Source organism: Stegostoma tigrinum, chromosome 5, assembly GCF_030684315.1.
Source record: "Stegostoma tigrinum isolate sSteTig4 chromosome 5, sSteTig4.hap1, whole genome shotgun sequence".
Classification (NCBI taxonomy): Eukaryota; Metazoa; Chordata; class Chondrichthyes; order Orectolobiformes; family Stegostomatidae; genus Stegostoma; species Stegostoma tigrinum.
In genome coordinates, this window is record NC_081358.1 from 82,297,964 (window position 1) to 82,325,431 (window position 27,468).

General features: G+C 39.9%; 1 protein-coding gene across 21 annotated transcripts in view; it reads right to left on the minus strand.

Moving 5' to 3' along the window:
- The window catches only part of dlgap1a (discs, large (Drosophila) homolog-associated protein 1a), a 715,152-nt gene that overhangs the window by 278,791 nt on the left and 408,893 nt on the right, over window positions 1-27,468 (minus strand). For 16 of the 21 annotated variants that reach the window (XM_059646107.1, XM_059646089.1, XM_059646099.1 and 13 more), the window contains one exon: window positions 24,011-24,096. The exons of 1 other annotated variant lie outside the window; for it this stretch is intronic. The gene's annotated coding sequence lies outside the window, so the exon portion shown is untranslated. Of the gene's footprint in view, window positions 1-18,406; window positions 18,679-20,217; window positions 20,319-24,010; window positions 24,097-27,468 lie in introns of all 21 variants that reach the window. 4 more of the 21 variants (XM_059646093.1, XM_059646095.1, XM_059646094.1 and 1 more) reach the window with 3 other exon arrangements.

Consider the following 27,468-nt stretch of genomic DNA (forward strand, 5'->3'; position numbering starts at 1 on the left):
CAGTGGCTTTTCAATATGTTGCAATCTTCATTTTACTGGAAAGAATAATTCAGAAAAATTGTTGGCAAAACGAAAGGTGCACTGCTGAGTTGTTGATTGTTGATTCATGACAGCCTAGTGAATTTTGACATTAGATTAAGATGTGATGGACTAAAGTTTAACAGAGTCAATAATTCAGATTCTTCAGTGGACTCCCAACGCTTTTTAATATAGCTTTTTACTGACTAGAATAGTTACAGCTTTGGAATATTATTTATTCTGTATTGAGGCAGTCAATGCTCCAGGGAAGATTATCAGTATAGCATTTGATCACAGTTTCCAATTCCTATATCAATGTAAATTGTGTTTTGCTCCAGGTGAAAACTTCTGGAATTGGCTTAGTTCCACATTAAAGCTGATTTATGTCACTACATCTGACCATTGGGATCTTGCCAGGCAATAAACAGCAGGATCGATGCTATGGCTGAGAGCCATGTGCAGAAAAAAAGGTTTTCTGGTCTTCCTGTATCTGCTGAAGAAAATGTATCATTTAGGGGACCTTTTGCAACAACTGCCTCGAGCAAGCTGAACAGTGGTTGGGCAACTTGCACGTTGATATTGAGGGACATTTCAGCAAGAGTTCAGTGATCAGAATCTCGTGGCATCAAGTGACCTGACGGCAGGATTGGAAATGTGCAGGGGGTCAGTTTGTGGGTGCAGCGCTTGATGGCGCCATGCATTGGTTATGGGCAGGAAGTCGATTCCCCTGTTGTAACCTCATAGGGTCAAAGTTTGGTGCATGATATTTAAAAGGTAGCTGACAGGTATTCGCTTCCTGTAATCCTGTAGCATTATTCCTGCGGTGTGGGCACCAGTGTATGAGCTGCAGGGTGAACCAGCAAATGATATGGGTAGAATACTGCTAATCGATTCTTCTTTATATTCTTTTTAAGATTAACATTAATCAGATTAGACAGTCTCTGGCCAGGAACTGTAAGAATAACAGCAATCAAAGTGTTATAGGAAACTTGCAAAACTCCGACAGAACATGATTAATTATTATTAAAATTAATTAAAATGCCATTACCAGGGCTGATGATGCATCCCAGCACCTCAGAGCCCAGTCCTCCTATCTGTATTAGGTGTGATGGTTTATCTGTATTACAGTCGTAGAGGGTGAAACTTGCCTTTATGTGGTTCAGTGCGATGGTACAGGTAATAATAACATTAGATATTATTTCAAACTAGTGAACCATGAGATACTGATGGCATATCTGTTTCCATTAAGGTCTGAGGCCAGATTCTTCTTTCTCCTACCTAAGAAAGTATAGCACCTTCACATTGTGTGCAGCTTAATATAGTTCCAACAGGAATCCTTTTGAGAACCTTTACTTTATACAACAGACACCTTGAGACTTACTGCAGTTGCTAGGATCTTCTACCTTTGGATGAACTCAACTGTTGCTGCCATTGGCTTATCAATGATCCCATGGAGAATTACAACTGCTGACAGCACTTACTATTTTGGACAGGGTCAGGGTGATTGATGGAGATGTCTCAAAGCAAGCGTCACCACGGTTTAGTAATTCCGTTCTGCAGGTTCTCTTGCAGGTCTTCTGGGAACAATGGGAAATCATGATCCCAACAGTGGCAGTAGGAATCCCTGCTAAGGCAGCCTGGATGTAGGTCATGGAATCCACAAGTGAATCTGGGTCCAGTGCTGAGAAAGGGTCAACGACCTCCTGTGTTCTGCAAGGGTAAGTGACATATGTAGACACCAGAAAATGGCACTCACAAGGCATCAGGCAAAGTAAATGTATGAGTGGAGAGCAGTGCTAGGCCACAATGCCAGAAGGATCATATGGATTAATGAGTGAGATCCAGTTCATCTTGGAAAAATTGTACCTGTTGTAGGAAATTGCATGTGTAAATTACAAATGAGTGAGATGAAAGAAGGTGTGGAAACATAGAAAATAAGAGCAGGAAGTAAATTCTTTGAGCCTGCTCCATCATTCAGTGTAATCATGGGTGGTTCATCCAGCTCCATGCCCTGTTCTCACTTTATCCCCATAATATTTGATCCCTTCAGCCCTAAGAACCATATCTGTAACCTTCTTGAAAACATTCAAATCATGTCCACAAAAACATTTACCAATTTTTATAAGTGCATCACAAAAAGCATTCTATCTGAATGCATCACAGTGTGATATGGCAACTGGTCTTCCGAAGGCTGCAAGAAACTACAAAGATCGTCCTTACTTTTCTTCTAAATGTCAGTAAAAAGGTCCTAACTGAACCAATTGCTCTTCATGGGAGGATTCAATCTGGTAAACATTTGTTGCACAGCTTCACAGCCTGAACATCTTGCCGCAGATAAGGAGACAAAAACTGCGCACAATGTAGTAAGCCTATGTGCTTGTAAAGGTATTAGGGGCCCACTGAAATTACATTAAATGCTCCTTTCTACATACAACACAGTACACAATGCAAGGGTGTGATAAGAGAGGACGAAGGTGTTCATGAAATCAAACTATTGATCCACCCAGAAAAGAGTCGAGGATGTTGCGAGATCCTACAATGACAGAGAGGCCAGAAAATTTCTTCACCCATAGAGTGGTGAGCCTGTGGATCTGACAGCCACAGAAAGTAGTCAAAGCCAAAACACTGAATGTTTTCAAGGAGGTAGATATAGTTGAGGGTGTCACCAGCCTGGTTTTCAGGGCTGGACATATAGGAAACAAAGGTGTTCCATTGGTGAGGAAAGAGAATTGCACACCCATCTGCAAAAGACTGTGGGTACTCAGTCATGATAGATGCCAAAAGCAACTGGCACCAAGCCACACCCCTCATCTCTGACTAAACAGACCAAAGGATGCATCAACGCATCATTCCTTGTACCCTCTGCCAGCACCGAGATATTCACCTTCTTCAAATTGAATCTCACACTCTGAGCACATCAGAGATATGTCCCTGCAGCTAATGAAGTCTTGAACATTCACAGGGTAGGGTGGCATGGTGGCTCAGAGGTTAGCACTGCTGCCTCAGAGTGCCAGGGACCAGGGTTTGATTCCACCCTCAGATGACTGTCTGTGTGGAGTTTGCACATTCTCTCTATATCTGCGTGAGTTTCCTCCATGGTGCTCTGGTTTACGCCCACAGTCTAAAGATGTGCAAGTCAGGTGGATTGGCCATGCTAAATTGCCCATAGTGTTTAGGGATGCATAGTTTCGGTGGGTAATAGGGGGATGGGTCTGGGTGGGATGCTCTGAGGGTCGGTGTGAACTTGCTGGGTGAAAGGGCCTGTTTCCACACTGTAGGGATTCAATGAAGGGGGCTTGAGCCCAGACCCAACTAATGATATGCCTCAGGAAATCAGGCAGAGACAGGAAGGGGAACATCTGCAGAAATGCCAAAAACATGTGCAGCCTTAATTGACAGTGGAGGAAGGCATTCAAGTCATAATTTCTTTCATGGATTGGATGCCAGTGAATGGAGCAGCTGGAGACTACCATGGAGAATCAGGCCCATTAGAACACTCAGTGGCTATGGGATAAGCACTCAGTGGTACATTCACAGAAATACAAAAACATAGAAAACAGGTACAGGAGCAGACCATTCAGCCCTTTGATATTACTCCACCCTTCATTATGGTCATGGCTGATCATTCAATTCCATAGCCTGTTCCTGCTTTCCCCCAAAACCTTTGATCCCTTAAGCCCCAAATGTTATCCAATTCCTATTTGAAATGATACAATGTTTTGGCCTCAACTGCTTTCTGTGGTAGCAAATGCCAAAGGCCTACCATTCTCTGGGTGAAGAAACTTCTCCTCATCTCAGTCCTAAATCTGTATTTAGATTATGACCCCTAGTTCTGGACTCGCCTCTATTGGGAACACCCTTCCTGTATCTACCTGTGTAGTCCTTTAAGAATATTATAGATTTCTGTGAGAAGCCCCTCCATCCCATTCTTTAGAGCTCCAGTGAATATAATCCTAAACAATTCAACCTTTCTGTGTACCATCCCATGATTCAGTCTGGTAGACCTTAGCGGCTCTCCCTATATAGCAAGAAAATCCTTACTCAGCTAAGGAAGAAGATCAGAACTGCACACAATATTCCAGGTATAGTCTCAACAAGGCCCTGTATAGTTGCCCCAAGAAAACCCAGCTCCTGTATTTGAATTCTCTTGCTATGAAGTCCAACTTACTATTTGCCTTCTTTACCACCTGCATGCTTTCCTTCAGAGACTGGTGCATGAGGGGATCTGGGTCCCATTGCACATTCGCCTCTCTCAATTTATAGCCATTCAGATAATAATCCACCTTCCTGTTTCTGCTACCAAACTGGATAGTCTCACATTTGTCTACATTCTATTTCATCTGTCACGTAGTTGCCCACTCATTCAGCTTATCCAAATCATACTGAAGCATCTCTGCGTTCTCCTCACAGTTCTCCCTGTCACCTAGCTCTGTGTCATCTGTAGATTTGGAGATGTAGTTCTCCAATCAAAGTTATTAATATGCATTCCAAGCAGCTGGGTTCCAGCACTGATCTTTGCTGTCCCCCATTCATCCTAGCCTGCACTTTGGAAAAAAATGGCCTGTTTAGTTCTACTCTTCGTCTCTTGTATGTCCAAAAGATTCTCTATTCATGTCATTATTCCCAATCCTATGTGCTTTAATTTTACAAACTGATATCTTATGTCTTTCCCTCACACATAGCAATCTATTTTTTAATAGGTGCTGTTAATATGTTCAGACCATATTGTGCACTGAGAGCTATTTCTGCCCTTGCTGCCTCCTCTCTTGTGATCCTTATTCCACAGTCTCTAACATTAACCTTTTCAGAACCATGACCATATGCAACACACAAACTTTCAAAGTAGCAAGGAAGCATTTCAGCAACTGACAGTTCATTCCCTGTAACTATTCAAAAGTAAGCCATCTGTAGGAAATCTCCCAAAATGAATACAATTACACCAGCAGCCAGCATAAACAATTTAGCAATTATCTGTAAGTGGTTTGCAATCCGTTTAAAATAGACCAGGGCTAGGGCTTAACTTTTTTTCAAACACTGATTAACTTTGCAGGTTTTAAGTAGGAAGAAGGCTGGAATATGGACTTTGCCAGTACTATTATCTGCCCATTTTGCATTCTGCTGGGGATTCCTAGGTGTACACAAACAAACCCCTTTCTCAGACCTTGCATGCCTCCTATGACAGTGTGTGTATACATCCAGGTCCTAATTCTGAATGTTATGAATGTGTTTAGTGCCTACAAAATAGATACTACATTGTCTAATTTCATAAAGTTGCAATTTCCTCCCCTCCCCAATGACTCTTGCCAAGCATCTATATTAAAGGTATGTGGTAGGACAAAATTCCAGGTAGCAAGTAATAAATCCCAAATCTTGGTTTGTATATTTGGGGGAAGTACAGAGCTCAGGGTAATCACTTAAGTTAAAACGGAGAAGCGGTTGCCGTTTATCTCCTCACAGTAAGATAAGAATAAGCTGCCTGATGATTCACTATAGCTTTATACAGGGATAAATAAATAATTTTAATTTGAGAATTTTCATATGTAACGAGTGCATCAGAACAATAGAAATTGGATGGACTGAACAAGATGCTTAATTTTATAAATAGAAGCCATACCTAAAAACAATTGTCTTATAGTAGTTCTGTAAACTAATTACTTGAATCTTGCACTCAGTTCTAAAAACTGGCTTTTATCACGATGGAAGTTAGCACTCAATGCTCTAGATGTTATTTAAGGATACATTATATAGTTCAAAAATAAACTGCTCTAGATTCCAACCAATTAAATGCACTGTCTTCATTTCACTTGGGAAAAACCATGAAGCTTCGTGCCAACGTGACCAAATGCACATCATGTGACTCCATTGACTCAATCCCACGTTTTCCAGCAATTGTTTAAACTGGTTGTTTAAAATCAGCCATATTGGCATGAAATAGGTCTCATACGGAAAATGGGTTAGCTGTCATTATGATGGAGAAACTTAACAAAAATACTTGCCTACATTTCTCCCAGTATCTTTTAAGTTTGGCGCTGTCATGACAATATTCCCAGAGTAAACCTCCAGTGAGTTCATTTCCTAGTACTCTTGTCTTATACAGCCATGAAGTCCTGAGTGAATTCTGGGAATATTTCATATTGCACAGCATTTCTGAATTAATTGTGGAAGAGAAACAAGCTCCAGCTCTTTGATCATAATAGGATAGTGGCATGTTGGTAATATTACACAGCTAGCATTCCAGATGCCTAGATTTCAGGACAGGGGTTCAAATCCCAGGACAGTGACTGGTGGAAGTTAAATTAAAGTCATAAATCTGAAATCAATGTCTGGTCTAATGGTACTGATTGTTGATTATGGTAAAAGGTAATGATGATGGTAAACCCATCCAGGTTATTAATGTGCTTTAGGCAAAATAAAACTCTGCTTTCCTTAACTGGTCTGGGTTACATAGGACTCCAGATGCAGAAAAAAGAAATGACTTCCAAATACCATCTGAAATGGCCTACCAGCTAACACAGTTGTATCAAACCACTGAAATGTGTAAAACAACAATTGAGAGTGAAGGTCACCAATCATTGGTAAATGCATGCCAGGTCTGTCTCCACTGAAAAATCTTCCTTACTCTCAGCTGCAGACTTGTGAAAAATTGGGAAAGCTGCCTGAGAGAATAGTCAAGCAACACCCTGACACCATCATACTCCATAAATCATACCTGACAATGTCCTGGGCAGCATCATCACCATCCTTGGGCAAATCCTGTCTCACCAGTAGGACTGTCCCACCACAGAGATGTTGGCATGGAGGTTTAGAGTCAGAAAGAAATAGCCCTGGGAGTCCTCAACATTGATTCCAGAAGTCATGCAGCCTCATAGCATTAGCTTAAGCATGGGCAAAGACACATTATGTCAATTTGCACCATCTACGTGGCAAAAGTCAGGAGTGTGATGGAATACTTCCCACTTGCTTGAATCCAGCAGCTCCAACAACATTCATGAAGCTAGACACCATTCATGGCAATGCACCCTACCTGACTGGCACCCCCTACACCTCTTCAACATTAACTCTCTCCACCACAGATGCACAGTGGTAGCAGTGTGTACCATCTACGAGATGCATTGCAGGAATTCATCAAGGCTCCTTTGACTACACCTTCCAACTCATGACTTCTACCACTTCAAAGGATAAGGACAGCCGATGCTTGGAAACACTATCAGCTGCAAGTTTTCTCTAAATTCCACACCATATCGCTGCTCCTTCATCATAACTGGGTCAAAATCCTGGAACTCCCTTCCTGCCACCCACACTCTAAGTACTGCAGCGCTTTAAGGAGGTGCTCACTACCAATTTCTCAAATGCAGTTAGGGGTAGGCAATAAATGCTGGTCTGGTCAGTGATTCCCACATTTCATGAACATATAACCAAAACATTACAAGCACTTGAAGGAAATTAGACCAACATAGTGTTGAATTATACATAGAAAGGAATGCAGACTGTTGAGAATGTGATAAAATGTGCCTATGATTTCAACTACTGATCTTGCTTCAGCTTTTGAAAACATAAACTACTTGAAATGTTTTGTTTCGTTGTGATGGGAACTGAATGTAAGACTAGGGAGATTATGTTTCATTTATACAAGGCATTGGTGAGATTACGTCTGGATAACTGAGTGCAGTACTGGTTACTGTACTTCCAGAAGGATGTTAATGCATTGGAAGCAGTTCAGGAAAGATTTACTGGCCTAAAACCTGGAATGAGCAGACTGCCTCATGAGCAAAGGCTAGAAACATTAGGCCTGTGTCATTTGGAGTTTAAAAGATTCAGAGATGACTTAATTGAAACATATAAGATCCGAAGGGGACTTGACTGCGTGGATGTTGAAAGAATGTTTCCTCTTCTGGGAGAATCTAGTAAGAGTAGTCATAGTTTAAAAAAAAGAGGGGTGATCCATTTATGACAGAACGAAGGAAACATGTTTCTCTTTCAAATTGTTATGAGTCTTTGGAATTCTTTTTCTCGAACGGCAGTGGATGCTGAATTTTAAAATATTTTTAAGGGGCGGGTTAGATAGATTTTTGATTACCAAGGGGATGAAAGATTATCAAGGAATATGCAGGAACAAAGAGTTGAGAATCAGTCATGAGATTATTGAATGGCGGGGCAGGCTTGAAGGGCCGAGTGGCCTACTCTTGTTTCCAGTGTGTCAGTGAATATCATATTTTGAATGATGTAGAATGTGATGAAATGTGTGTGAAATACAGCACAATCAATTTTGGATTTGGATTATTTTAAAAAAAGCCATGGTAGAAGATTAGTGCTGTCAAGTTTAATTTTTAAAAAGATCAGAAATTTATTCTGGAACAATAATATAATTGCAGCAGTTTAAATAAAAACCTCATGATTACAATCAATGACTTAGGAGGGCCCTTGGAGTGTTAATGGAAAAATGGTTTTTATATTTATGGATTTATGACAGGCAGTACAAATACATTAAACCATCAAATTGTTTTCACGTCACTCAGAAAGTGCCAGATTCTTGAGGAAAATCAAGAGCTGAGTTGAGAAGCAAGCACTGGTTTCATTCCAAGTGTGTGCAGTTCAATTCAGCAAAAATCAGCTACACTGTTACCGGAACAGCAATTTTTGTTTTACTTTGTGAAGTTTCCCAAGCCAGGAGAGTTTAGGACAGAAATTTTCAGGTTGTCAGAATTATTCAAAGAAGTCATCGGAATTGCAAAAGGATTTTGCCATCTGATGTGGAGGAAAAGTGAAAAAATTTCTACAGTTCAAGAAAGATGTTGTGATTTCTTTGAACTTCAGATAGTGTTGAGAAACGATTTGAAACAGTGTTTTAATGTGTGTTTGTTTTCTTTTGTGTGATAAATGTGTATTCTGTTGCTGAAAGCAAAAATTGCAGCCTCATGTGTGTATGGTTCAGTGACCCACCACCATGTTAACCAACTAAATAGAAAAACAAATAAACATATGATCGATCAAACTAGGTTTCATTCTAACTTGTCAGATAGTAATATCAGCCAGGACCATAACAACAACATTTCTATACTGTCGAGCAATCATCCAGCATCAAACTACGTGCATGCACTTGTTTCCCTTCTCACCTAACGTTCTATCGAAAATTGTTCTTGATTAAAAATAGCATTTAAAAATTTAAAACATTAGCCAATGTTGGTCGCTAAATTTCTTGCATTCTGAACCCTCCTGATTGCACCTGATAGCCCTTCCCTGCAGGACTTTGCAGACCCTGTACGTCAATGGCATAGGCCAAGCAAATGTGACTGACACTTTCAGTAGTTCCATCCTCATGTTTGTCAGTAATTGACACTTCCTTATCCATAAAAGGATATATAGTGTGGTAGGAGGTTCCCAGTCTTGAACTCCAGCCATAATTTAATTATTTTTAAATTGAGGGTTTGCTGCTTGTCTGGTCTGGAGGCCATTGATGAGGACCGCATGAACATATTCTGCTCAGAATATTGACTGTAAATTATAGATCAGGCTGAATTAAAAATACCAGTTAGCTTGGATAATGATGATAGGTCTAGGTGTCTGAAGTATAGCATTTACCAAATTATTGGTTTAAGAGGTGCCCTACATCACAGTGCAGTAATTGTGTGGGGTATACTCCAATTTTTTTTATTGTACTTTGTAACACTAAGAATACAGAGAAAAATTATGTTAGCCTGCTTTGCTGAAAACAGGTAGCCTGCTTGAAAGGAACAAACAACTGACAATTGTGAAACTAATTACACAAACAGAAAACTGTTGCCAGGGACATTATAAACCACCAAGGATATTTATAAGTTCTTTCAGTAGTAGATATTCAATACAAACCTTCCTATCAACAGAGGACCTTCCAGTTGATTTGTTAATGGTGATTGCATGTTCCTTTCATTTTTGTGATTAGGCATTCATACTTTACTTAAGTTCAAAGCCCTTTGGCAAGATCATCTATCATGAGTTTACCAATCCCTTAACTTAAATGTTTCTTTGAAAAATACCGAGATGGCTAAAGTTTGTTCTTGATTATCGGTAATGTGCTATACATTACTACTTGATCAAGACATGATGGAACAGTATAAAGAAAAACTGGGACCTAAACTAGTCTGAATCTGGTATTTGAGGCTTGTGTGAAAGGTCCTGAAACTGGCCCCATTCAGAGTCACCAATGCAATTGGAACAGAATCATCCATGACACCAGCAGTGTGAGGACTGGTCAAATTAACATGATATGGGGGGGCCTCATTTTAATGGTGTAGACAAGGTTATTGTTTATTTATGTCAAGAAATAAGCATTCCAGATTTTTTTTGGGACAATATTGAGCAGAATTCCTGAATGAGACATAGCTTAAAGTGTCCTCTTAAATGGCCTTTTCAAGCTAAATTGTAATTCTGATCCCAGATTTCTTCTGAACACTGTGAAGAGAATTATCATTGCAGTGATAATTCGCAAATTTGCTCACAGTGGTAGCTTGCACATAGAAGGTTAGGGCAATAAGAGGAAGCAATAATCCCATTGAGCTGTTGAAGCATCCTCAGCACTGCTTTCTGGCAAAGCTTGGGTAGGATCAGTGCAAACAGCACCCAGGAGCTGACCTCAATGTAGTCAGGTGTCTCAATTTTAACTCTCTCTCCCGATGGACAGAAATAGATCACATTGAAGTCTTGAAAATCATCTCCAACCTGCTGCCTTCCCAGCTGCCGCAGGCCGTGATTCATGTTTATTGACATAGCTCTAGTCAAAGGTGGCTAAATATGTAAAGGACATAGTCTGACCATGTAATGGAGTATCATACTAATGTAAAGCTTGGGGAATCTTACATTATTTGCTGCTCTACAGTAAAACCATGACAAGAGGAGTCAACTGGAGAATAAAGTGGGCTTGAGATAGTTGTTCTGTTAGAATCCTTTGGCATTTTTAAGGAGCAAGATTTCTACTCTTAGATTTCCACAAGGCATTCCTGGGTCTCTTCAGCCCTAGGTTCACGCGCCATTTGCACTTGAGCTGAGGGCAGAGACTGAAACTAGGTCTAGGTCGAGCAGGGTAGCAAGGAGAGAGGAGAATGGGGAAGGAGGAGCTCAAATAATGCACAGAATGGGCAGGTAAGCAGGGTAGTGAGCGAGAGAAACATATACTAAAGCACACCGATGATATCTGCCGCACTGACTCTGTTCCACTGTGCTGAAGATGCACACTGATGGTGTCAGCAGCATCACTTTTCTGTGTCACGCTGGTGAGCATGCACAATGAAAAAAATTGTTGGGGATATCTTCAAACTGTGAGGAAGAGGCAATTTGGAATTTGAAAACTCTCCTTGCACTTTAAACTGTCATTTTAAGTATTGCCTCAGTCATTTAGAATAACTACAATAGGTTGCTTTGGCAGGTTAGGTACAGGGATAGACTACTGTGATCGTGCGTCAAAATGACATTGTGGTTCTAACTGCACCATAGGATCACGATTTTCAAATATTCATGAGACTCTCGTGGGTATCTCAACCAACTAAAATAATCTGCACAGTTAAAATGAGCTCATTAATGTTGTATACACAAAATGTCATTGTCTACTGCATCTCCCTGGACAGCTTGCATGTTGAAGTTGAACATACTTTGGGTTAGTTTCCTCACTGGAGTACCTGGACCAAAGTTCCAGGGCACAATTTAGTACAAACAAGGGGAAGGGGAGAACTGTGGCTCCTGAGGATATACAGGAAGTTTCATGCCCTTCCTGCTCCATCGTTAGGATTCATTTAAAAATAAATAATTTTATTCTATGATCAGCATTTATGAGTCCTGTGCAAAAGAGCTCCTGCCTAGACATTATTTAACAGACCAAATGGTTGTCTTAGTTGACCAATGTACACACTTGAAAAATGCTCTGATCAAATTTCAGATTTTCTTCAGGTTTTTATGGACTGTAGGATGTAACTTCCAAAATTGTGCCTCGCTTCCTCATTTACCTACAAAATCTACACAATGAGCTGCAATTTTTCTGAATTGTCCATTTAAATGCTTTGTCAATTCTTCAATGAAAAGAACTGCTTCTGGTGCAAAGATAGACATTTTTAAAACTCAATACCTTCTTACTGTTCCCTATTGCCCTCGACAACAATACATGCCAGTAATAAGTCAATGAGATACTTAAGAAAATGTTTCCAGTGATGGATGCTGTGAAAAATGGCAAGGATTCCAGGTTCTGTCATTTTTAAAATTTAAAGCAAATTGGCAAAAATATGTTAACAAAGTGTGGAGCTGGATGAACACAGCAGGCCAAGCAGCATCAGAGATAATGGGAACTGCAGATGCTGGAGAATTCAAAGATAATAAAATGTGAGGCTGGATGAACACAGCAGGTCAAGCAGCATCTCAGGAGCACAAAAGCTGACGTTTCGGGCCTAGACCTCTCTACTATACTGTGTGATTCTATGAATATTCTAGGTTTCATTACTAGGGGTGTTCAGTACAAGAGTAGAGAAGTTATGCTAAACTATGTGGGCCACTGGTTAGACCTTGCTGAATCCAGTGTACAGTTCTGGGCACCACACTTTAGGAATGATGTGAATGCTTTGGAGGTTATGTATAAGAGGATTAGTATAATTGTTCCAGGGATGAGAAACTTCAGTTCTAAGGGTGGAGTAGAGAAGTTGGGACTTATTTCCCTTGGAGAGAACGTTAAGAGGAAATTTGATAGAAATATTCAAAATCATGAGATGTCTTTACAGAGTGATAGAGACGAAACATTTCCTGGTTGTAAATTGATTGAGAACCAGAGGTCACAGATTTAAAGTATTTTGCAAAAGAAACAAACATGGGTTGAAAAAAATCATTTTTGCTCAGTGAGCAGTTAGAATATGGAATGCTTGGCCTGGAACTGTGGTGGAAGCAGATTCTACCGAAGCATTCAGTTGGCTACTAGATGTTTGCTTAAACAAAATCAATATGCATGATTTCAGAGGAAGGGAAGGAGCTGGCACGAAGTCAAACTGTTCAGTGAATTGGTGCAGACATAATGCACTGAATGACCTCCTTCTGTAATTTCGTGTGAATCCTAAGCGACATTGATCTATTGCTGTGCTTGAAAATGTGAAGCGATATACTACCCTCAGCCTTTTCAGGGCAGAGTACCAGATATCAACTACATTTTGTCCAAAAAAGTGATTCCCAATTTATCTCCCAAAATAGTGCCTAATTCAAGACTATACTCTCTTGTTCTGAATTCTTCCACAAGAGAGAATAGTTTCGCTATATCTCTGCTGTTAGAATCATTTTAAATATCTCACTCACCCCACAACTTTCTAAGCACAAGGAAATACAAATGAAATCCATGAAAACTACGATCACAATTTAAATTTTTTGGCTCCCGTGATGTTTTGGTGAATCTGTGCCATAACTACTCTGAAATGATGTTGTTTTCTACATGTTAGCTCATGTAACATATATCACAGAGTTGGGTTCTTATTAAGACAGATATGTGGAAATTTATTAGCAACTATATACACTAATATGACACGTTAGCCTTACATACACAGTCTGGATTATAGATCTGCTTAGATTATTATTATTACATAATTGATTGGCCGACTGGCTAATGCATTCCATACCCTAACTATTCATTGTGTGAAAATGTATTTTCTGGCATCCCGTTTTCTATTTTGCAGATCACTTTAAATCTTGACACCCGAGTCAGTGTTTGAGCAGGAGCCGTATCTTTCTATTTACTCTATCAAGCTTTGTTGTGAATTTGAAACTCTCAATCTTCTTCTCTCTGAGGGCAGCAGATCTAACTTCTTCAATATATCCTCATAAATGAAATTTCTCACCTCAGGTACCATTCTCGTAAATCACTTCAGCACTCTCTCCAATGTGTTTGCATTCTTCCTATAATATGGGCTCCATAATACTCCAGCTGGGTTCTAACAAATGCCTGATACAAGTTCAACATTATCTCCTTGCTCTTCTACTCTATGCCTCTATCAATAAAGACGAAGATATTGCATGCTCGAAGATATTGCATGCTTTTTAAGTACTCTTTCAACCCTGCTGCTGTCAGTAATCTGTGCACATCTGTACTCAGGTTTCTCTAGTCCTGAACCCCTTTGCCATTGTACCCCCTATTTTGTATTGTCTTTCAATCTTCTCCCTACCAAAATGCACCATCTCATGATTCTCTGCATCGAATCTCACCTGCTGAACCCGACCAACTCCACTTCATCAACATGTCTATGTCCTTTCGGAGATCTTCACTGTCCTCACAGTTTATAATCCTTCTAAGTTTACTGTCATTTTCAAGTTTTAAAAACATCCCTTCTGAACCAAGATGTAAACCATTAATATATATCAGGAAAAGCAAGGATGGAAAGAGGGAAGCAGGGTGATTACCTGAGGTCATAAGGCTGAATCCCCCATGGCAGACGCTAACATTTGAATTCAATAAAAATTACTAATAAAAAGGTGGCTTAATGTTGACCATCACTAATTACAGTGGAAATCCATCTGGTACATTAATGTCCTTTACGGAAGAAAATTCTGCTGCCCTTACCTAGTTTGGTCTACATATTACTCCAGACCCAAAACAATGAGGGTTCAATTATAGTTGTCCCTCCCAACAAGGGAGGGGTTGTAACAACTGGCACTGGCCAGTGAACCCATGATCAAATAAAGGAAGAATAACTATTGACCCTTGGGGAATTTCACTACAAACCTTCCTTCTTGCTCTTGTACTCTATGCCCCTATTGATAAAGACAAGGATATTATATGCTTTATTAACTTCTCTTTCAACCCTGCCACCTTCAGTGATCTGTGCAAATATACGCTCAGCCTGAGAAGACACTTTGCTGAGTCCACGCTAAAGCCAGGAGTCCGAGGTCAAAAAGAAAGAGGAAAGAACAGAGAAGAAGGAAAAAAGCACAACAAAGAGAAAGAAAAAGATAAAGTAATGGATGGAGTGGACCAGTCCTGGCTGAAGTGTCCTACACCGCTGCCATCTTGGATTAAGGCCAACCACATCAACCACCTTATTCTCATTGAATGTTTCTATATTTCAGAATTATATTTTATTCATACAGTGCTCTATAAGTACATATAGATCTTCTAAATTAGTTCTTTATGGTCTTTGTAAAGAGAAAAAATTGAAAAGAAAAGTGGAAATTTGACATTTCTCAGTGCTTCTCTGCAGTTGTATAAAACAACGGCATTTCCACAGGAAACTGTTTTGTGTTCATTTAGAGGCATTGAGAGGGTCTGACAATTGAAAGGACCCTTGTTATACTTTGACAAAAAGATCCTAGACATTGTCTTTTGCCACTGTGCTTTGGCGTCAGCTGCCCCAAGCTTTAGTGCATCCCTCAGCCAGTGGGCCTGGGCGTTTGCATGAACCAGTCTGCAACATTCGGTTGACGTCAACGTTTCCCGTTCTTGGATCAACCCCGGAGGAAATGGTAGTTAGGTTTGCACATTAAGTCTCATAGCCTCTTGTACTTTGTTCTGTTTATTGTCTACTCTGAGAAATTCTGGGTGCAAGCCCAGGATGTAAATTTTTGTACCAAGTTTTTGTTTTAAATTCTTGAAACATAGCTTTTGGTTATAAATTCAAAGCTACAAAACAATATATCAGGTTCCTGTTTTTGCTGAGTTGCCAAGTTACACATCTTTAAACATAATTTTTTTCCAATTAATCCGATTTGCATTATGTCTGTTACATACAGATATTCATTTCATTTCATTTTACTCCTCCTGTATTTTTCTGTCTCTGGCTTATTATTTGTTCATTATGCCTTTTTGTGCTTCTTATCCAACAGCAAACTCCATTATTGATTTTTCTTTCCTTTCTACTGAACAGTTCTTTACTGCCTGATACTCCAAAGTTGACCTTGCTTTTTAACTGTCTTGGCACAACCAGCTCTAGGGGAGCCTACCATGTTCTTCCTTCCCAATTCAACAGATTCAGACAGCCAACTGTTTCCTCCTTTGCTGTCTTCTCATTAGATTCAAACAGACAGATGGTAGGCAAACTCAGGATCATGTGGCAACAGGTCAGAAGTTGATCTCTACTTAGTTTCTCTTTCATTTCTTCCTGCTTTCACTTTTGTTTCTCTTCTGTTTTGCCTCTCCAGCCCCTTCTCATTCCTCCCCTACTTCTTTTTCTCTCCCTCTCCTCCCCCGCCACTTTGTTTCTCTCTTGCTCTTCCTATCTTCATCTGCTGTTTTTTCTTCACAAGCAACTGATTCTATATCTGACACTAACAACTGTGGCTTATCAAATGACTAGAATGCAATTTTAGATTATTTCACTGTCATCTCATTTCAGTGGAACATTCTCTTTCCATTTATAGATACACGCCAAACTGAAAAGCTAACAACAGCTGATCGACAGTTTCAAAGTAATAACACAATAACAATAACAAAAACATACAACTTGGAGACAGCCTTGAACTGAGGCATCTGGCTTGTGTTGCTAATGCTGAAATTGCAACGTGGCACACATTTATCATAACTTAAGCTACTGTTATATCCATCATTCTATCATTATACAAGCAAGAATATGTAGAAGTAGTATCAACACTGACAGCTAACCTAGATTTTTCTGAATGGAATTTGAAAACTCGAAGCACAAAGTTTATTTTTGAAAGAAAATTTTGAATTTGGAAATTTTTGATTTTGATGCTTCATTTGTCATATTTTCCACCGGCTTGGTGTTCACTCTATGTTAAAGACTCAGTCTATATTTAACACCGCATTTCAGACTGCTGCAGTTTAAGGTAGCGGTTCAACACCTTCTCAAGGACAATTAGAGATACATAAAAATGCGCATGTAGTGATGACACATTCCTGTGAACAAATAAATGAATAAGAAAACACTGATGGTAGATGAGAGATTTTTTTATGAATAATAAATTTAAGAATTACAGAATTATAAATTATTAAATGATAAACCAGTGGAGTGCAAGCAACAAAATGTTTACCAAATGAGATAAAAGAAGAATCATCAGTACACTGTCTATTCCCACTGACTGAATAAATAGCAATAAAATGATAATCAGTGGCTCTGCTTTATGGTGGCTGATGGTGTATGAATTCAATTGGTCTTTTATATAATTCCCATCCGTAAATGAAACAGAACAAAAATGTTTTCCGTACAGCAAGTAATAAGGGCACAAATGTACTGCCTGGAAATGTACCGGAGGCAAGTTCAATTGAGGCATTTGAGAGGTATTGGATGATTATTTGGATAGAAATAGTGTGCAAGGGTATGGCGACAAGGCAGAAGATTGGCACTAGGTAATGAGGCTTGTTTGAAGAGTCAGATGGGCCAAATGGCATCTTTCCTTGCTGTATCAATTCTGATTCTGTGAATTCCGTCATTTTTACTTGACATTTCTGAGAATGGCAGAATCGTATATGAACATAGATGTTACAGATATAGTGGGAACTGCCGATGCTGAAGGATCTGGGATAACAAGGTGTAGAGCTGGATGAATACAGCAGGCCAAGGAGCATCAGAGGAGCAAGAAAGCTGACGTTTCGGGTCAAGATCCTTCAGAAGAAAGAGTCTCGACCCGAAACATCAGCTTTCCTGCTCCTCTGATGCTGCGTGACCTGCTGTGTTCATCCAGTTCTACACCTTGTTATCTCTGAACATAAATGTTGCAAGCTTATAATGGAATTTGAGTCGAAATTGCACAAGAGGTTCCCTGAGATCAATCTCGAAATCGGGAGCAACTTGCTGCATCATTTTAGCATCAGCAAGGTGTCAAGGTGAGCTTCTGACTAGGGAGCGGCCAGTTGCATATTAAAGAAACTTGATAAACGTCTTCATAATGCTAGATCTTGCCTCATTAATGTGAAGCTTCCCATTTTAACAAGCGTGCTGAGCAAATTATCAGTACGAATTCTCAACGTGCAAACCAGAGCAGGTACCAGGCCACTTCAGCTGGTTACTGGCTGTGAATAACCTCCAAGTCACTCTTTGGTCCTGAGGTCATGAATCGCAGGCACCAGCCCCATGCACCTCTTGTTAACTGACATTGGCATCTGTGATTTTCAAACTCCTCAGGATCTTCATTGCTCCTCGCTGATCTACATGCGAGATGCTTAGGAAGCACAGATTTGCATTGCAGAGTGTACTGGCAACAGGTGTTAAATGCTGCTGCGAGGGCACATTGCGCTCAGGGTCAGGTTCATGGAGGGGACCATGCTACATCTCATGGCTGCACACTTGCTCTCTTGATGCTCACTCATTTAGATCTGGATGCTTACAAATGCCCAAGACAAGCACCTGTCCATGGTATGTCCTATATGGACATGAAGTTAGATATCATACAATCTCAGTTATATTTGGGAACACACAGAGAATACACAAGACCCAATCAAACTTACAAGATATGAAACTTTCAATACAGTCGGCTGTCACCGAAGGTACCAAACTCTCTCTTGCTGGGACTGACCAGGTGTCCTCTGAGTGCCAGCAAGCCTCAGGTATTTCCTCATCAGCTGTTGTAGAGCTGTTGCTGTGATATGCTCACTAGATTTTACTCCCAAACTGTCTGAGCCTGATGTTCCCTCAGTCCTCTAGCCCTCAGAAGTTGAGGAGGTGGTTTACAATGGAGTACACCGTTTCTCCAGCAGGTCCATGTGCATCCTGCTGGTCGCTGCAAGATAAGAGACAGAGTTGTCACAGGCTGATGGTTAGACGTGACATACAATGAATAACACAGACAGTGAGATTAACCATGAGTTGCAATGGAATGAACAGTAGTGTTTACTTGATCGATGATATTTTCAAAGTGACAGGATTCTCTCCTATTAGGGTGTAAAGTGCCTGATGTTGGGCATCCCTCCACACACCAGGGCCCTTTCTGTCCTATTTATTGGATGTCTTCTCCTAGAATGAGAGAAAGGGAGGGACTGAGTAAGATGAAAGTATGTGGCACAGCTGTTCGTGCTGTTGAAGGCATCAAAGCGGTGAGGTGTCCTGGGCAAGCGAGTGAGCAGTAAGTGCAGGGTAGGTGTTGTGGGAAGCTGCATAGAAATGAAAAGGAGTGAAGAAAGATACACACTATAGTCAGAGTGGCAGATCACAAGCCTTGGTGGCAGGTGGGTGCAGCAGAAGAGAGAGAGTATGGCAATTACCCTGGTGAAATGAAGGAGGTCATTGACCTTCCTTTGGGGCATGTTGCCATTTCCGTGTTTGATGGAGACTGTCTTGTGTTGGGCGATGACTTCAAACCAAACTGTCAGAGTCTGGAATCATGGCCTCCTCTGCTGATCCTCCAGAAAGGGCACAACGCTCATTTGCACCTGCTCCCTCCTCCTGAGCCGTAAGATTGGAAGAAGTAGAAGTGAGCCATTTGTTCCATCGAGTGTGTTCCATCATCCAATGAGATCATGGCCTCCCACTTAATTTACAATCATCTGTAAACTTGGCTATAGTCCATTCACTTTTTTCATCCAAGTCATTAACATATACAGTAAATAATTGTGGCTCCAGCACTGATCATTGTGGCAGTCCACTTGTTATAGGTTGCCATCCTGAAAATGCCTCCTTATTCCAAATCTGTCTTCTATTACTTAGCCAAATTTCCATCCATGGTAATATACTTGCCTCAACACCATGGGCTCATATCTTATTAAGTCGCCTTACATGTGGTGCCTTTTTGAATGGATTTTTGGAAATCCAAATACATCACATCTACTGGCTCTCATTACCTAGACTGCTTGTTACCTCCTCAAAGAAATGTCATAAATTTGTCACACATGAAATTGCTGCTTCATGAAGCCATGCTGACTTTATTTGATTCTATAATGGATGGTTCTAAATGCTCTGCTGTTAATCATTCATATTAGAAGATAACACTTTTCCAGTGAGAGGTGACAGGGGGTTCAGGTTCTTGTCAATGAATTGTGGCATCATCTTTCCCTCCTCTGACATGTTCTGACTGAGCATCTTTGACTCAGCAGGGCAGCTACAGAATGACAGTGCTTGTCTGGGTGCACAGTGGCCTTTTACAGGTGTTATGGACACCAGGTAGATAGCTGTTGATTGTTGAGCTGTTCCAGGAACAGCATGTGGTATGTTGGTTTAGTATTGCACATGAGGAACTGCGTAAGGACAAGGTAGGTAGTTAATGAGGTGAGAATTGGTAAGATATGGTCAGAAAGCTCACTAGGCCTCAGCGCATAACACTCACCTGGAAATCTCAATGCAACTTGCAGTTAGCAAACAAAAGTATAACTTGAGCCCTCTTGATCTGTTCACGTAAACAATAGAAATGTAACATCACTGACCTTCCTGTAATATAAGATTGGGTAGGTTCCTGTTAAAAAAAAGAGAGCTGCTGCTTTTTGTTAACTGAATAAGTCACATTCTTTTTTTTTGTTATTTGTAGTTCAACATTCTTTATAGATGTTTTGGGATTACATTCCACTTAGTTAGTTTTACTAACAAATAAAACTGATTGCCTTGATGGAAAAGGTGCAATTTTACCAAATTTGTACGGGTCTCCACAGACCGCTCACTAGCTACAATAAACTTTTTAGTGGGAAAAGCCTCAGGTGCTTTGTATGCATATACTTCCTTGACCAATAACTATACCGATAAAGTGTAACACTCAACAATTAGAAAAGTTTGGTCTGTCTGCTTTTCTTGTAATTGTTTCATCAACAAGTGCATGAAATTGTTCAGGCAAAATATCATTATGAATATGAGTACTGAGAACATGGCATAATAGTGTTTAGAACTCATGTATACTTGTCAAAATATAATGCAATTAGACAAATCTAGAATCATAAATCATCATATGTCATGAGTGGCTAACATAATGAACAATTCTGATCTATTCTTTGCCAAATCCCATTGCCAGGTTTGTTATAATTTATCCCTTTAGCAAATCGAACATTTTTTTTGCTGCAACATATGTATTTTATAACCAAAATTATTGTCTGTTAGGTGGACAGTGGATAGGGTCAATCTGGAGACTAAGGGATAGAAATCCATCTCAGGTGGTGGCACAAAACAGGTGATGTGAGCTCAGCTACCCACTATGCACAGTACCTGCCTGCAACGGAACAAGATACTGGGTGAGTTGTATTAGGCACTCAATCAACCATTGTTTGCTCTTCCAACATCAGCTGAGATGAATTCTTATTCATAAAACCCTTAACAAAGATACTTCACTATAATGCATTGTACAACTTGTTAATATATTAATTTCATATTTGCTTGCTTTTATCAGAGATAGTATCCCAGTCAAGAAAAGCTCCTAATGTTTCAGTTACAACCATCTCCAGAAAAAATTGATACAAATTTGTGAAACATTTCTATGACGATAACATGGCGCAGACCTTGTGTAATGGTGTAAAATTGTGATAAAGAATTGGCAGCCCATTCGACACTTTTTAAAGCTGTTATTTCCATTATGGATGAATCCACTGCAATGTAATTTCCAAGCTTTCAACCTTTAAAAGATTTTTCCCTGGAATTACAGCTTCAAGAAAATGCATCACATCAGTCAGGACACATTTAGCATTTTTTGCCCCTTCACTCTTAACACAAGAAATCAATCAATCTCTAACATTATTCTGAAGATGCTCCTATTGCAGAACACGTGCAATTAATAATATGAAACGTCATACTATACCTGATATAACAACAAGGGTTGTAATATGTAATTATCTACAGATACTTCAAGAGATTACATTTTTCACGAAAACCCGTTGGCATTAAATCTCATAATGTGCTAATGCTCCTGCTGAGAAAAGGCAGCAATCACTCCTGCACCTTTATTTGGGTCTCAGCTTGGCTGTCCTTCCTTAGCAAAACCTGAACAATAAATTCTTGATTCACTTAATTATCATTATGTCCTCTGAGGGCTTTTAAATGAATATCAGAGCAGTTTACATTATTAAAATTTTATTAAGCTCTTTTGATTTGCAACTCTTCATTACATCCTTCTTCACCAGGACGCCTCCAGCTCCACTGAAGATGAGAACAACATGATGTGGCAGCTCAACCACATTACAAACTGAGCTGTTTCCTTGGAGAGAGCATAGGAGTTTTTAAGAACATGATTGACTTCAGGTTTTTTTGCTGATTTTGAAGTAAATACGGGAACAAGGCAAACAGTGAGTCATATTTTGATTTTATCTTCAACAACATTAGGCAGAGGAAGAATTTCTTCTTGAGTTTGAAATCACAAACCTTGCTACAGATATGTTCGCTTTATACTGCTCTTCTTTATTAGTGAGACCACAGTCTAAGTTGAATAAATTGCCTGTATTGTCCATCTTCTTTATCCTGTTAAACAGTTGGATAATTTCCTTTCTTCAGTCTTTACTTGACTGAATTTGTTTTTGTTTTATCTGAAGACTTGGAATCTTGCTTGTTTTTCTTCCCGAAACTCTTCAAATGCTTCACAGGTTGTCCACGCAGGATAAATTCACTAATCTTATGCTTGCAGTGGGGAGCCTGGGTCACAAAATTGACTTACAATGTTGTATATTTAATGTTGATTCATGCTCCCTTGAGATGCAGTGACCTCCTTTGTGGCAGCATTGAAATAATGAATTGACTGTATTGTGATCTATAGACTATGCCCTTTCATCACATTTCTCAATTTGAAAAGAAATCTGACTAAGTTTACATTTGGCTTTTGTATTTCAGCTAGAGCCTTGAGCTCTGACTATACTTGGCAGAGGTTTTACACAATAATTTTTTTTTTGGCCCATGCCAGCAACATGGCATAAAGCATAGGTCACACATGTTAGAAAACAGATGGCTATGCATCAAAATGTCACTGTTAGCATGGGGCTTGCAATACTTACTTCAAGTCATGCTCAATTTTACTTGATATGTTTCTGTTTATGAAAACATTAACTAGCAACCATCAGGAAGAAATCCTCGTACTTAATCTCCTACATGTGTCTGATTATTCATTTTGTTTAATGTTCCCAATAAAGAATAGTGAAGACCATTGATTTTCTTTTCAATCAACTAAGAATCAAACAGTAGGGGTGACTCAAAACTGAGAGACAGATCAGGTAGTTGGTGAACAGCACTCTGCCAGTCCTACCCAATGGTGCCAGCAGATGGCCTGGATCGTATTCATTTGTGATTCATTACAATCTTATTTGTAGAATTTCAGTACTCAAACAACAGCACTCTAATCAGACAATTGGGAATGGGAAATCCAACAGTGTTAAAAACCGAAAGAACTGCAGATGCTGTAAATCAGGAACAGAAACAAAATTGCTGAAGAGGCTCAGCAGGTCTGGCAGCATCTGTGAAGGAAAAAAAACAGAGTCAACGTTTCAGGTCCGGTGACCCTTCTCCAGGACCCCTGTTTTTAATCCCGCAGTATTGTTGGTAAATGAGAAGTTGGTTTGTAAAGAAGTAAAAGTTATTCCATTGGATACTGAGGGGTGAAGCAACATTCATGTTGATCATGTTCCACAGAAAACTGCATCATTGACTTCTTTGTATATTGATTGTTACTGTCCATTTAAGAATCATTTATTCACCCGATTGCCATTCATTTCAAAAATCTAGTTGAAAGGTCCTCATTGTGATTGGGGGAGGCAAGGGAGTGCAGTGGGTGGTGGATGTAAAAGTGAGTACTGTCCCATTTTCCAGCAGCGAAAATTACCTCTTTATTTTCACATCAAATGGGTCTTTCTTACACAGGTGTATGATGTCTTTGAACTGATACATATTATGCAGTAATTTAATAAACACTGAAAAGCTACGAAGTGCATTTGTTGTACTTTATTCAGTTGCTCAGATGTTACGATACTGATGCTATGATTAAATGACTGTCCAATAATGTGCATCAGGCTTAAATAATCAATTCTGTGAGGGCTTCTTTTTAAATTGGCATTTGATTTTCATAAAAGATTGAAATTGCAACCATATAACAGTACTTTCAATTTTCAAATAAGTTTTGCATTTTTTGATGATCCCTCCTCTGGAAGTGATAAGTTAATTACCTTCGCTCGGGTTCCCCAGCTCCCAATACTTTTCTGCTTCTTTGCAGTTGTTTACTTCCCATGTGCTCCTCTGATCACACTTTCAGCTAAAAGAAAAGTTAAAATGGAGGGCAATGAGTTGATCAGAAGAGCTGCAGCAAAATACATCAATCACAAAGAGAGAAGTCTCACTGAAATGATACAAGACACGCAGTCAGACTGTGATAACACAGTGTGGAGCTGGAGGAACACAGAAATTTCTGAAGAAGAGTCCCGAACCAAAACATCAGCTTTCCTACTCCTCTGCTGCTGTCTGGCCTGCTGTGTTCCTCCAGCTCCACACTGTGTTATCTCAGACTCCAGCATCGACAGTTCTTACTATCACTAATCAAACTGTGAACAGCTTCGGTCCTATCATTTAAGGAAGGGTGCTGGAGGCAGTCAGGTAAGGTTTATTTTGTTGATTCTTCATCTGGAAGGGTTTTCTTATGAGGAATGGTGGAGTAAACTGCACTCGTCGTCATTGGGATTTAGGTGGATTAGTGGCTACCAAACTGAAGTATATGCAATTCTTGGGGAACTTGACATGGTAGATACTGAGAAACAAAACCATAAATCAGTGGAAAAATTCAGCAGTATCTGTGGAGAGAAAGCAGGGTTCACATTCTGGTTCCAGTGACCCTTCTTCAGGACTCATTCTCTCTACAGATACTGCCGGACCTGTTGAGTTTTTCCAACAATTTATGTTATTATTTCTGATTTCTAGCATCCGCAGTTCTTGGATGCTGACAGTAATTCCGCTTGTGTGATAGTCTAGGATATTGGGCATAATCAGAGTAATGGGTCATCCATTTAAGACAGAGAATGAGGAGGATATCTTTTTTCTCCCAGAGCTATGTGAATCTGTTAAATGCTTTTCTGCAGAGGGTTGTAGAATTTGAATATATTCAGATAGATTTTTAATCATTAAGGAAATCAAGAATTGGAGGAAAAATACAGGAAAGCAGAGTTAGGGATTACCAGATCAGACATAATCTCAAAGAATGACAAGGCAGGCTCAGTGGGCTGGTTGTCCTACTCTGCTTCCATGTCTTATGGTCAAAAGTAAGACGGTATGATCATATGACAAAGGAGTGGAAGCAAGACCATTTGGCCCATCGAGTCCACTCCACCATTTAATCATGGCTGATGGGCATTTTAACTCCACTTACCCGCACTCTCTCTGTGGCCCTTAATTCCTTGCGAGGTCAAGAAATTATCGGTCTCTGCCTTGAAGACATTTAACGTCCCATCCTCCACTGCACTCCGTGGCAATGAATTCCACAGCTCCACCACTCTTTGGCTGAAGAAATGTCTCCTCATTTCCATTTTAAATTTACCCCCTCTAATTCTAAGGCTGTGCCCACGGGTCCTAGTCTCCCCACCTAATGGAAACAACCTCCCAGTGTCCACCCTTTCTAAGCCATGCATTATCTTGTATGTTTCTATTAGATTTCCCCTCAACCTTCTAAACTCTAATGAATACAATCTCAGGATCCTCAGCCGTTCATTGATAACAAAGTGTAGAGCTGGATGAACACAGCAGGCCAAGCAGCATCTTAGGAACACAAAAGCTGACATTTCGGGCCTAGACCCTTCAACTGACGAAGGGTCTAGGCCCGAAACGTCAGCTTTTCTGCTCCTAAGATGCTGCTTGGCCTGCTGTGTTCATCCAGCTCCACACTTTTTTATCTCGGATTCTCCAGCATCTGCAGATCCCATTGTCTCTCCTCAGCCGTTCATCGTATGTTAGGCCTACCATTCTAGGGATCATCCATGTGAATCTCTGCTGGACATGCTCTTATGTTCTTAGCCAGTATGTTCTTCCGGAGGTGTGGGGCCCAAAATTGGATGCAGTATTCTAAATGGGGCCTAACTAAAACTTTATGAAGTCTCAGAAGCATATTGCTGCTTTTATATTCCAACCCTCTTGAGATAAGTGACAACATTACATTCGCTTTCTTAATGACAGACTCAAACTGCAAGTTAACCTTTAGAGAATCCTGGACTAGCACTCCCAGATCCCTTTGTACTTTGGCTTTATGAATTTTCTCACCGTTTATAAAATAGTCCATGTCTGTATTCTTTTTTCCAAAGTGCAAGACCTCACATTTGCTCATGTTGAATTTCATCAGCCATTTCCTGGACCACTCTCCTAAACTGTCAAAATCTTTCTGTAGCCTCCCCACCTCCTCAGTACTACCTGCCTGTTCATCTAACTTTGTATTATCAGCAAACTTTGCCAGAATGCCCCCAGTCCCTTCATCCAGATCGTTAATATATAAAGTGAAGAGATGCGGCCCCAACACTGAACCCTGTGGGACACCACTTGTCACCGGTTGCCATTCTGAAAAAGAGCCTTTAATCCCGACTCTCTGCCTTCTGTCAGATAGCCAATTCTCAATCTATGCCAGTAGCTCATCTCGAACACGATGGGCTCTCACCTTATTCAGCAGCCTCCCGTGAGGCACCTTATCAAAGGCCTTTTGTATGTCTAGATAGATAACATCCACAAGTGTAGCATATTGCATGATTTGAGCATTTGTTTTATTTCCCTTGCTCCTGCTCTGTCTGTTGGGGAGTTGGGTGGTGAAAATGAAGTTGTTCAACAATGGCTGCCTTCTGTGAATCCACATGTTAACTCTTTCCAAAGTGCCATATACTTTGGAAAATTAATGGCCAGAAACATTGCATAAAATATGATCAAATATGTACCATTTCTCTTCCCTCCAAATGTTCTCAGGTTATCATGAAATGAAAAATGTGCTGATAGCTTGCAGTCTAAAATGAATCTTAAATATATTTTGCACAGTACTCAACACTATGGCATACTTTTGCAGGCTTTCTATGTACTGATAAAGCATATTTGATTAATTTTCTTTGACAATGGTACGAAAACTAGCATCTTGTAATGGATTGTTGATTTAGGAGAAAACAGTGAACATGAATTCTCTCAGAGGAGAGATTAAAAATAATCAAAGGACAAATTAACAATGATTAAGTCATCTTCATTCTATAGGGTAGTTCACAGGGCATTGAGAGAGAAATCAGAAATACAAGTAGTTCTCCTCTAACACAATAATTGCATTCTTGTGTGGCCTTGCACTATAGAAAATTGCCTGATAGGGATATCACTATACCTGTACAGCAGAAAGTTTGTGTTATCCAAAAAGCGTCCATCATTCATCAGTCACAATGCAGCCAATTTGTGTTAACAAAACTTGCGTTGTAACAAAAATACCTGTAAAATTCTATCCTATCCTTGAAAAGATGACTTATGATCTTTGAATGACACCAGATTTAATATGATCTATTGCGATGACGCAACCTTCTGGACCAATGTTTTTGAAATGTCTCAATTTTTCTGCATCCATGGAATTCCCCACCCTCCCCCCACTGTGGTCGGCAGAGGTGCAATCATGTCTGCCTCATTTTCTGCA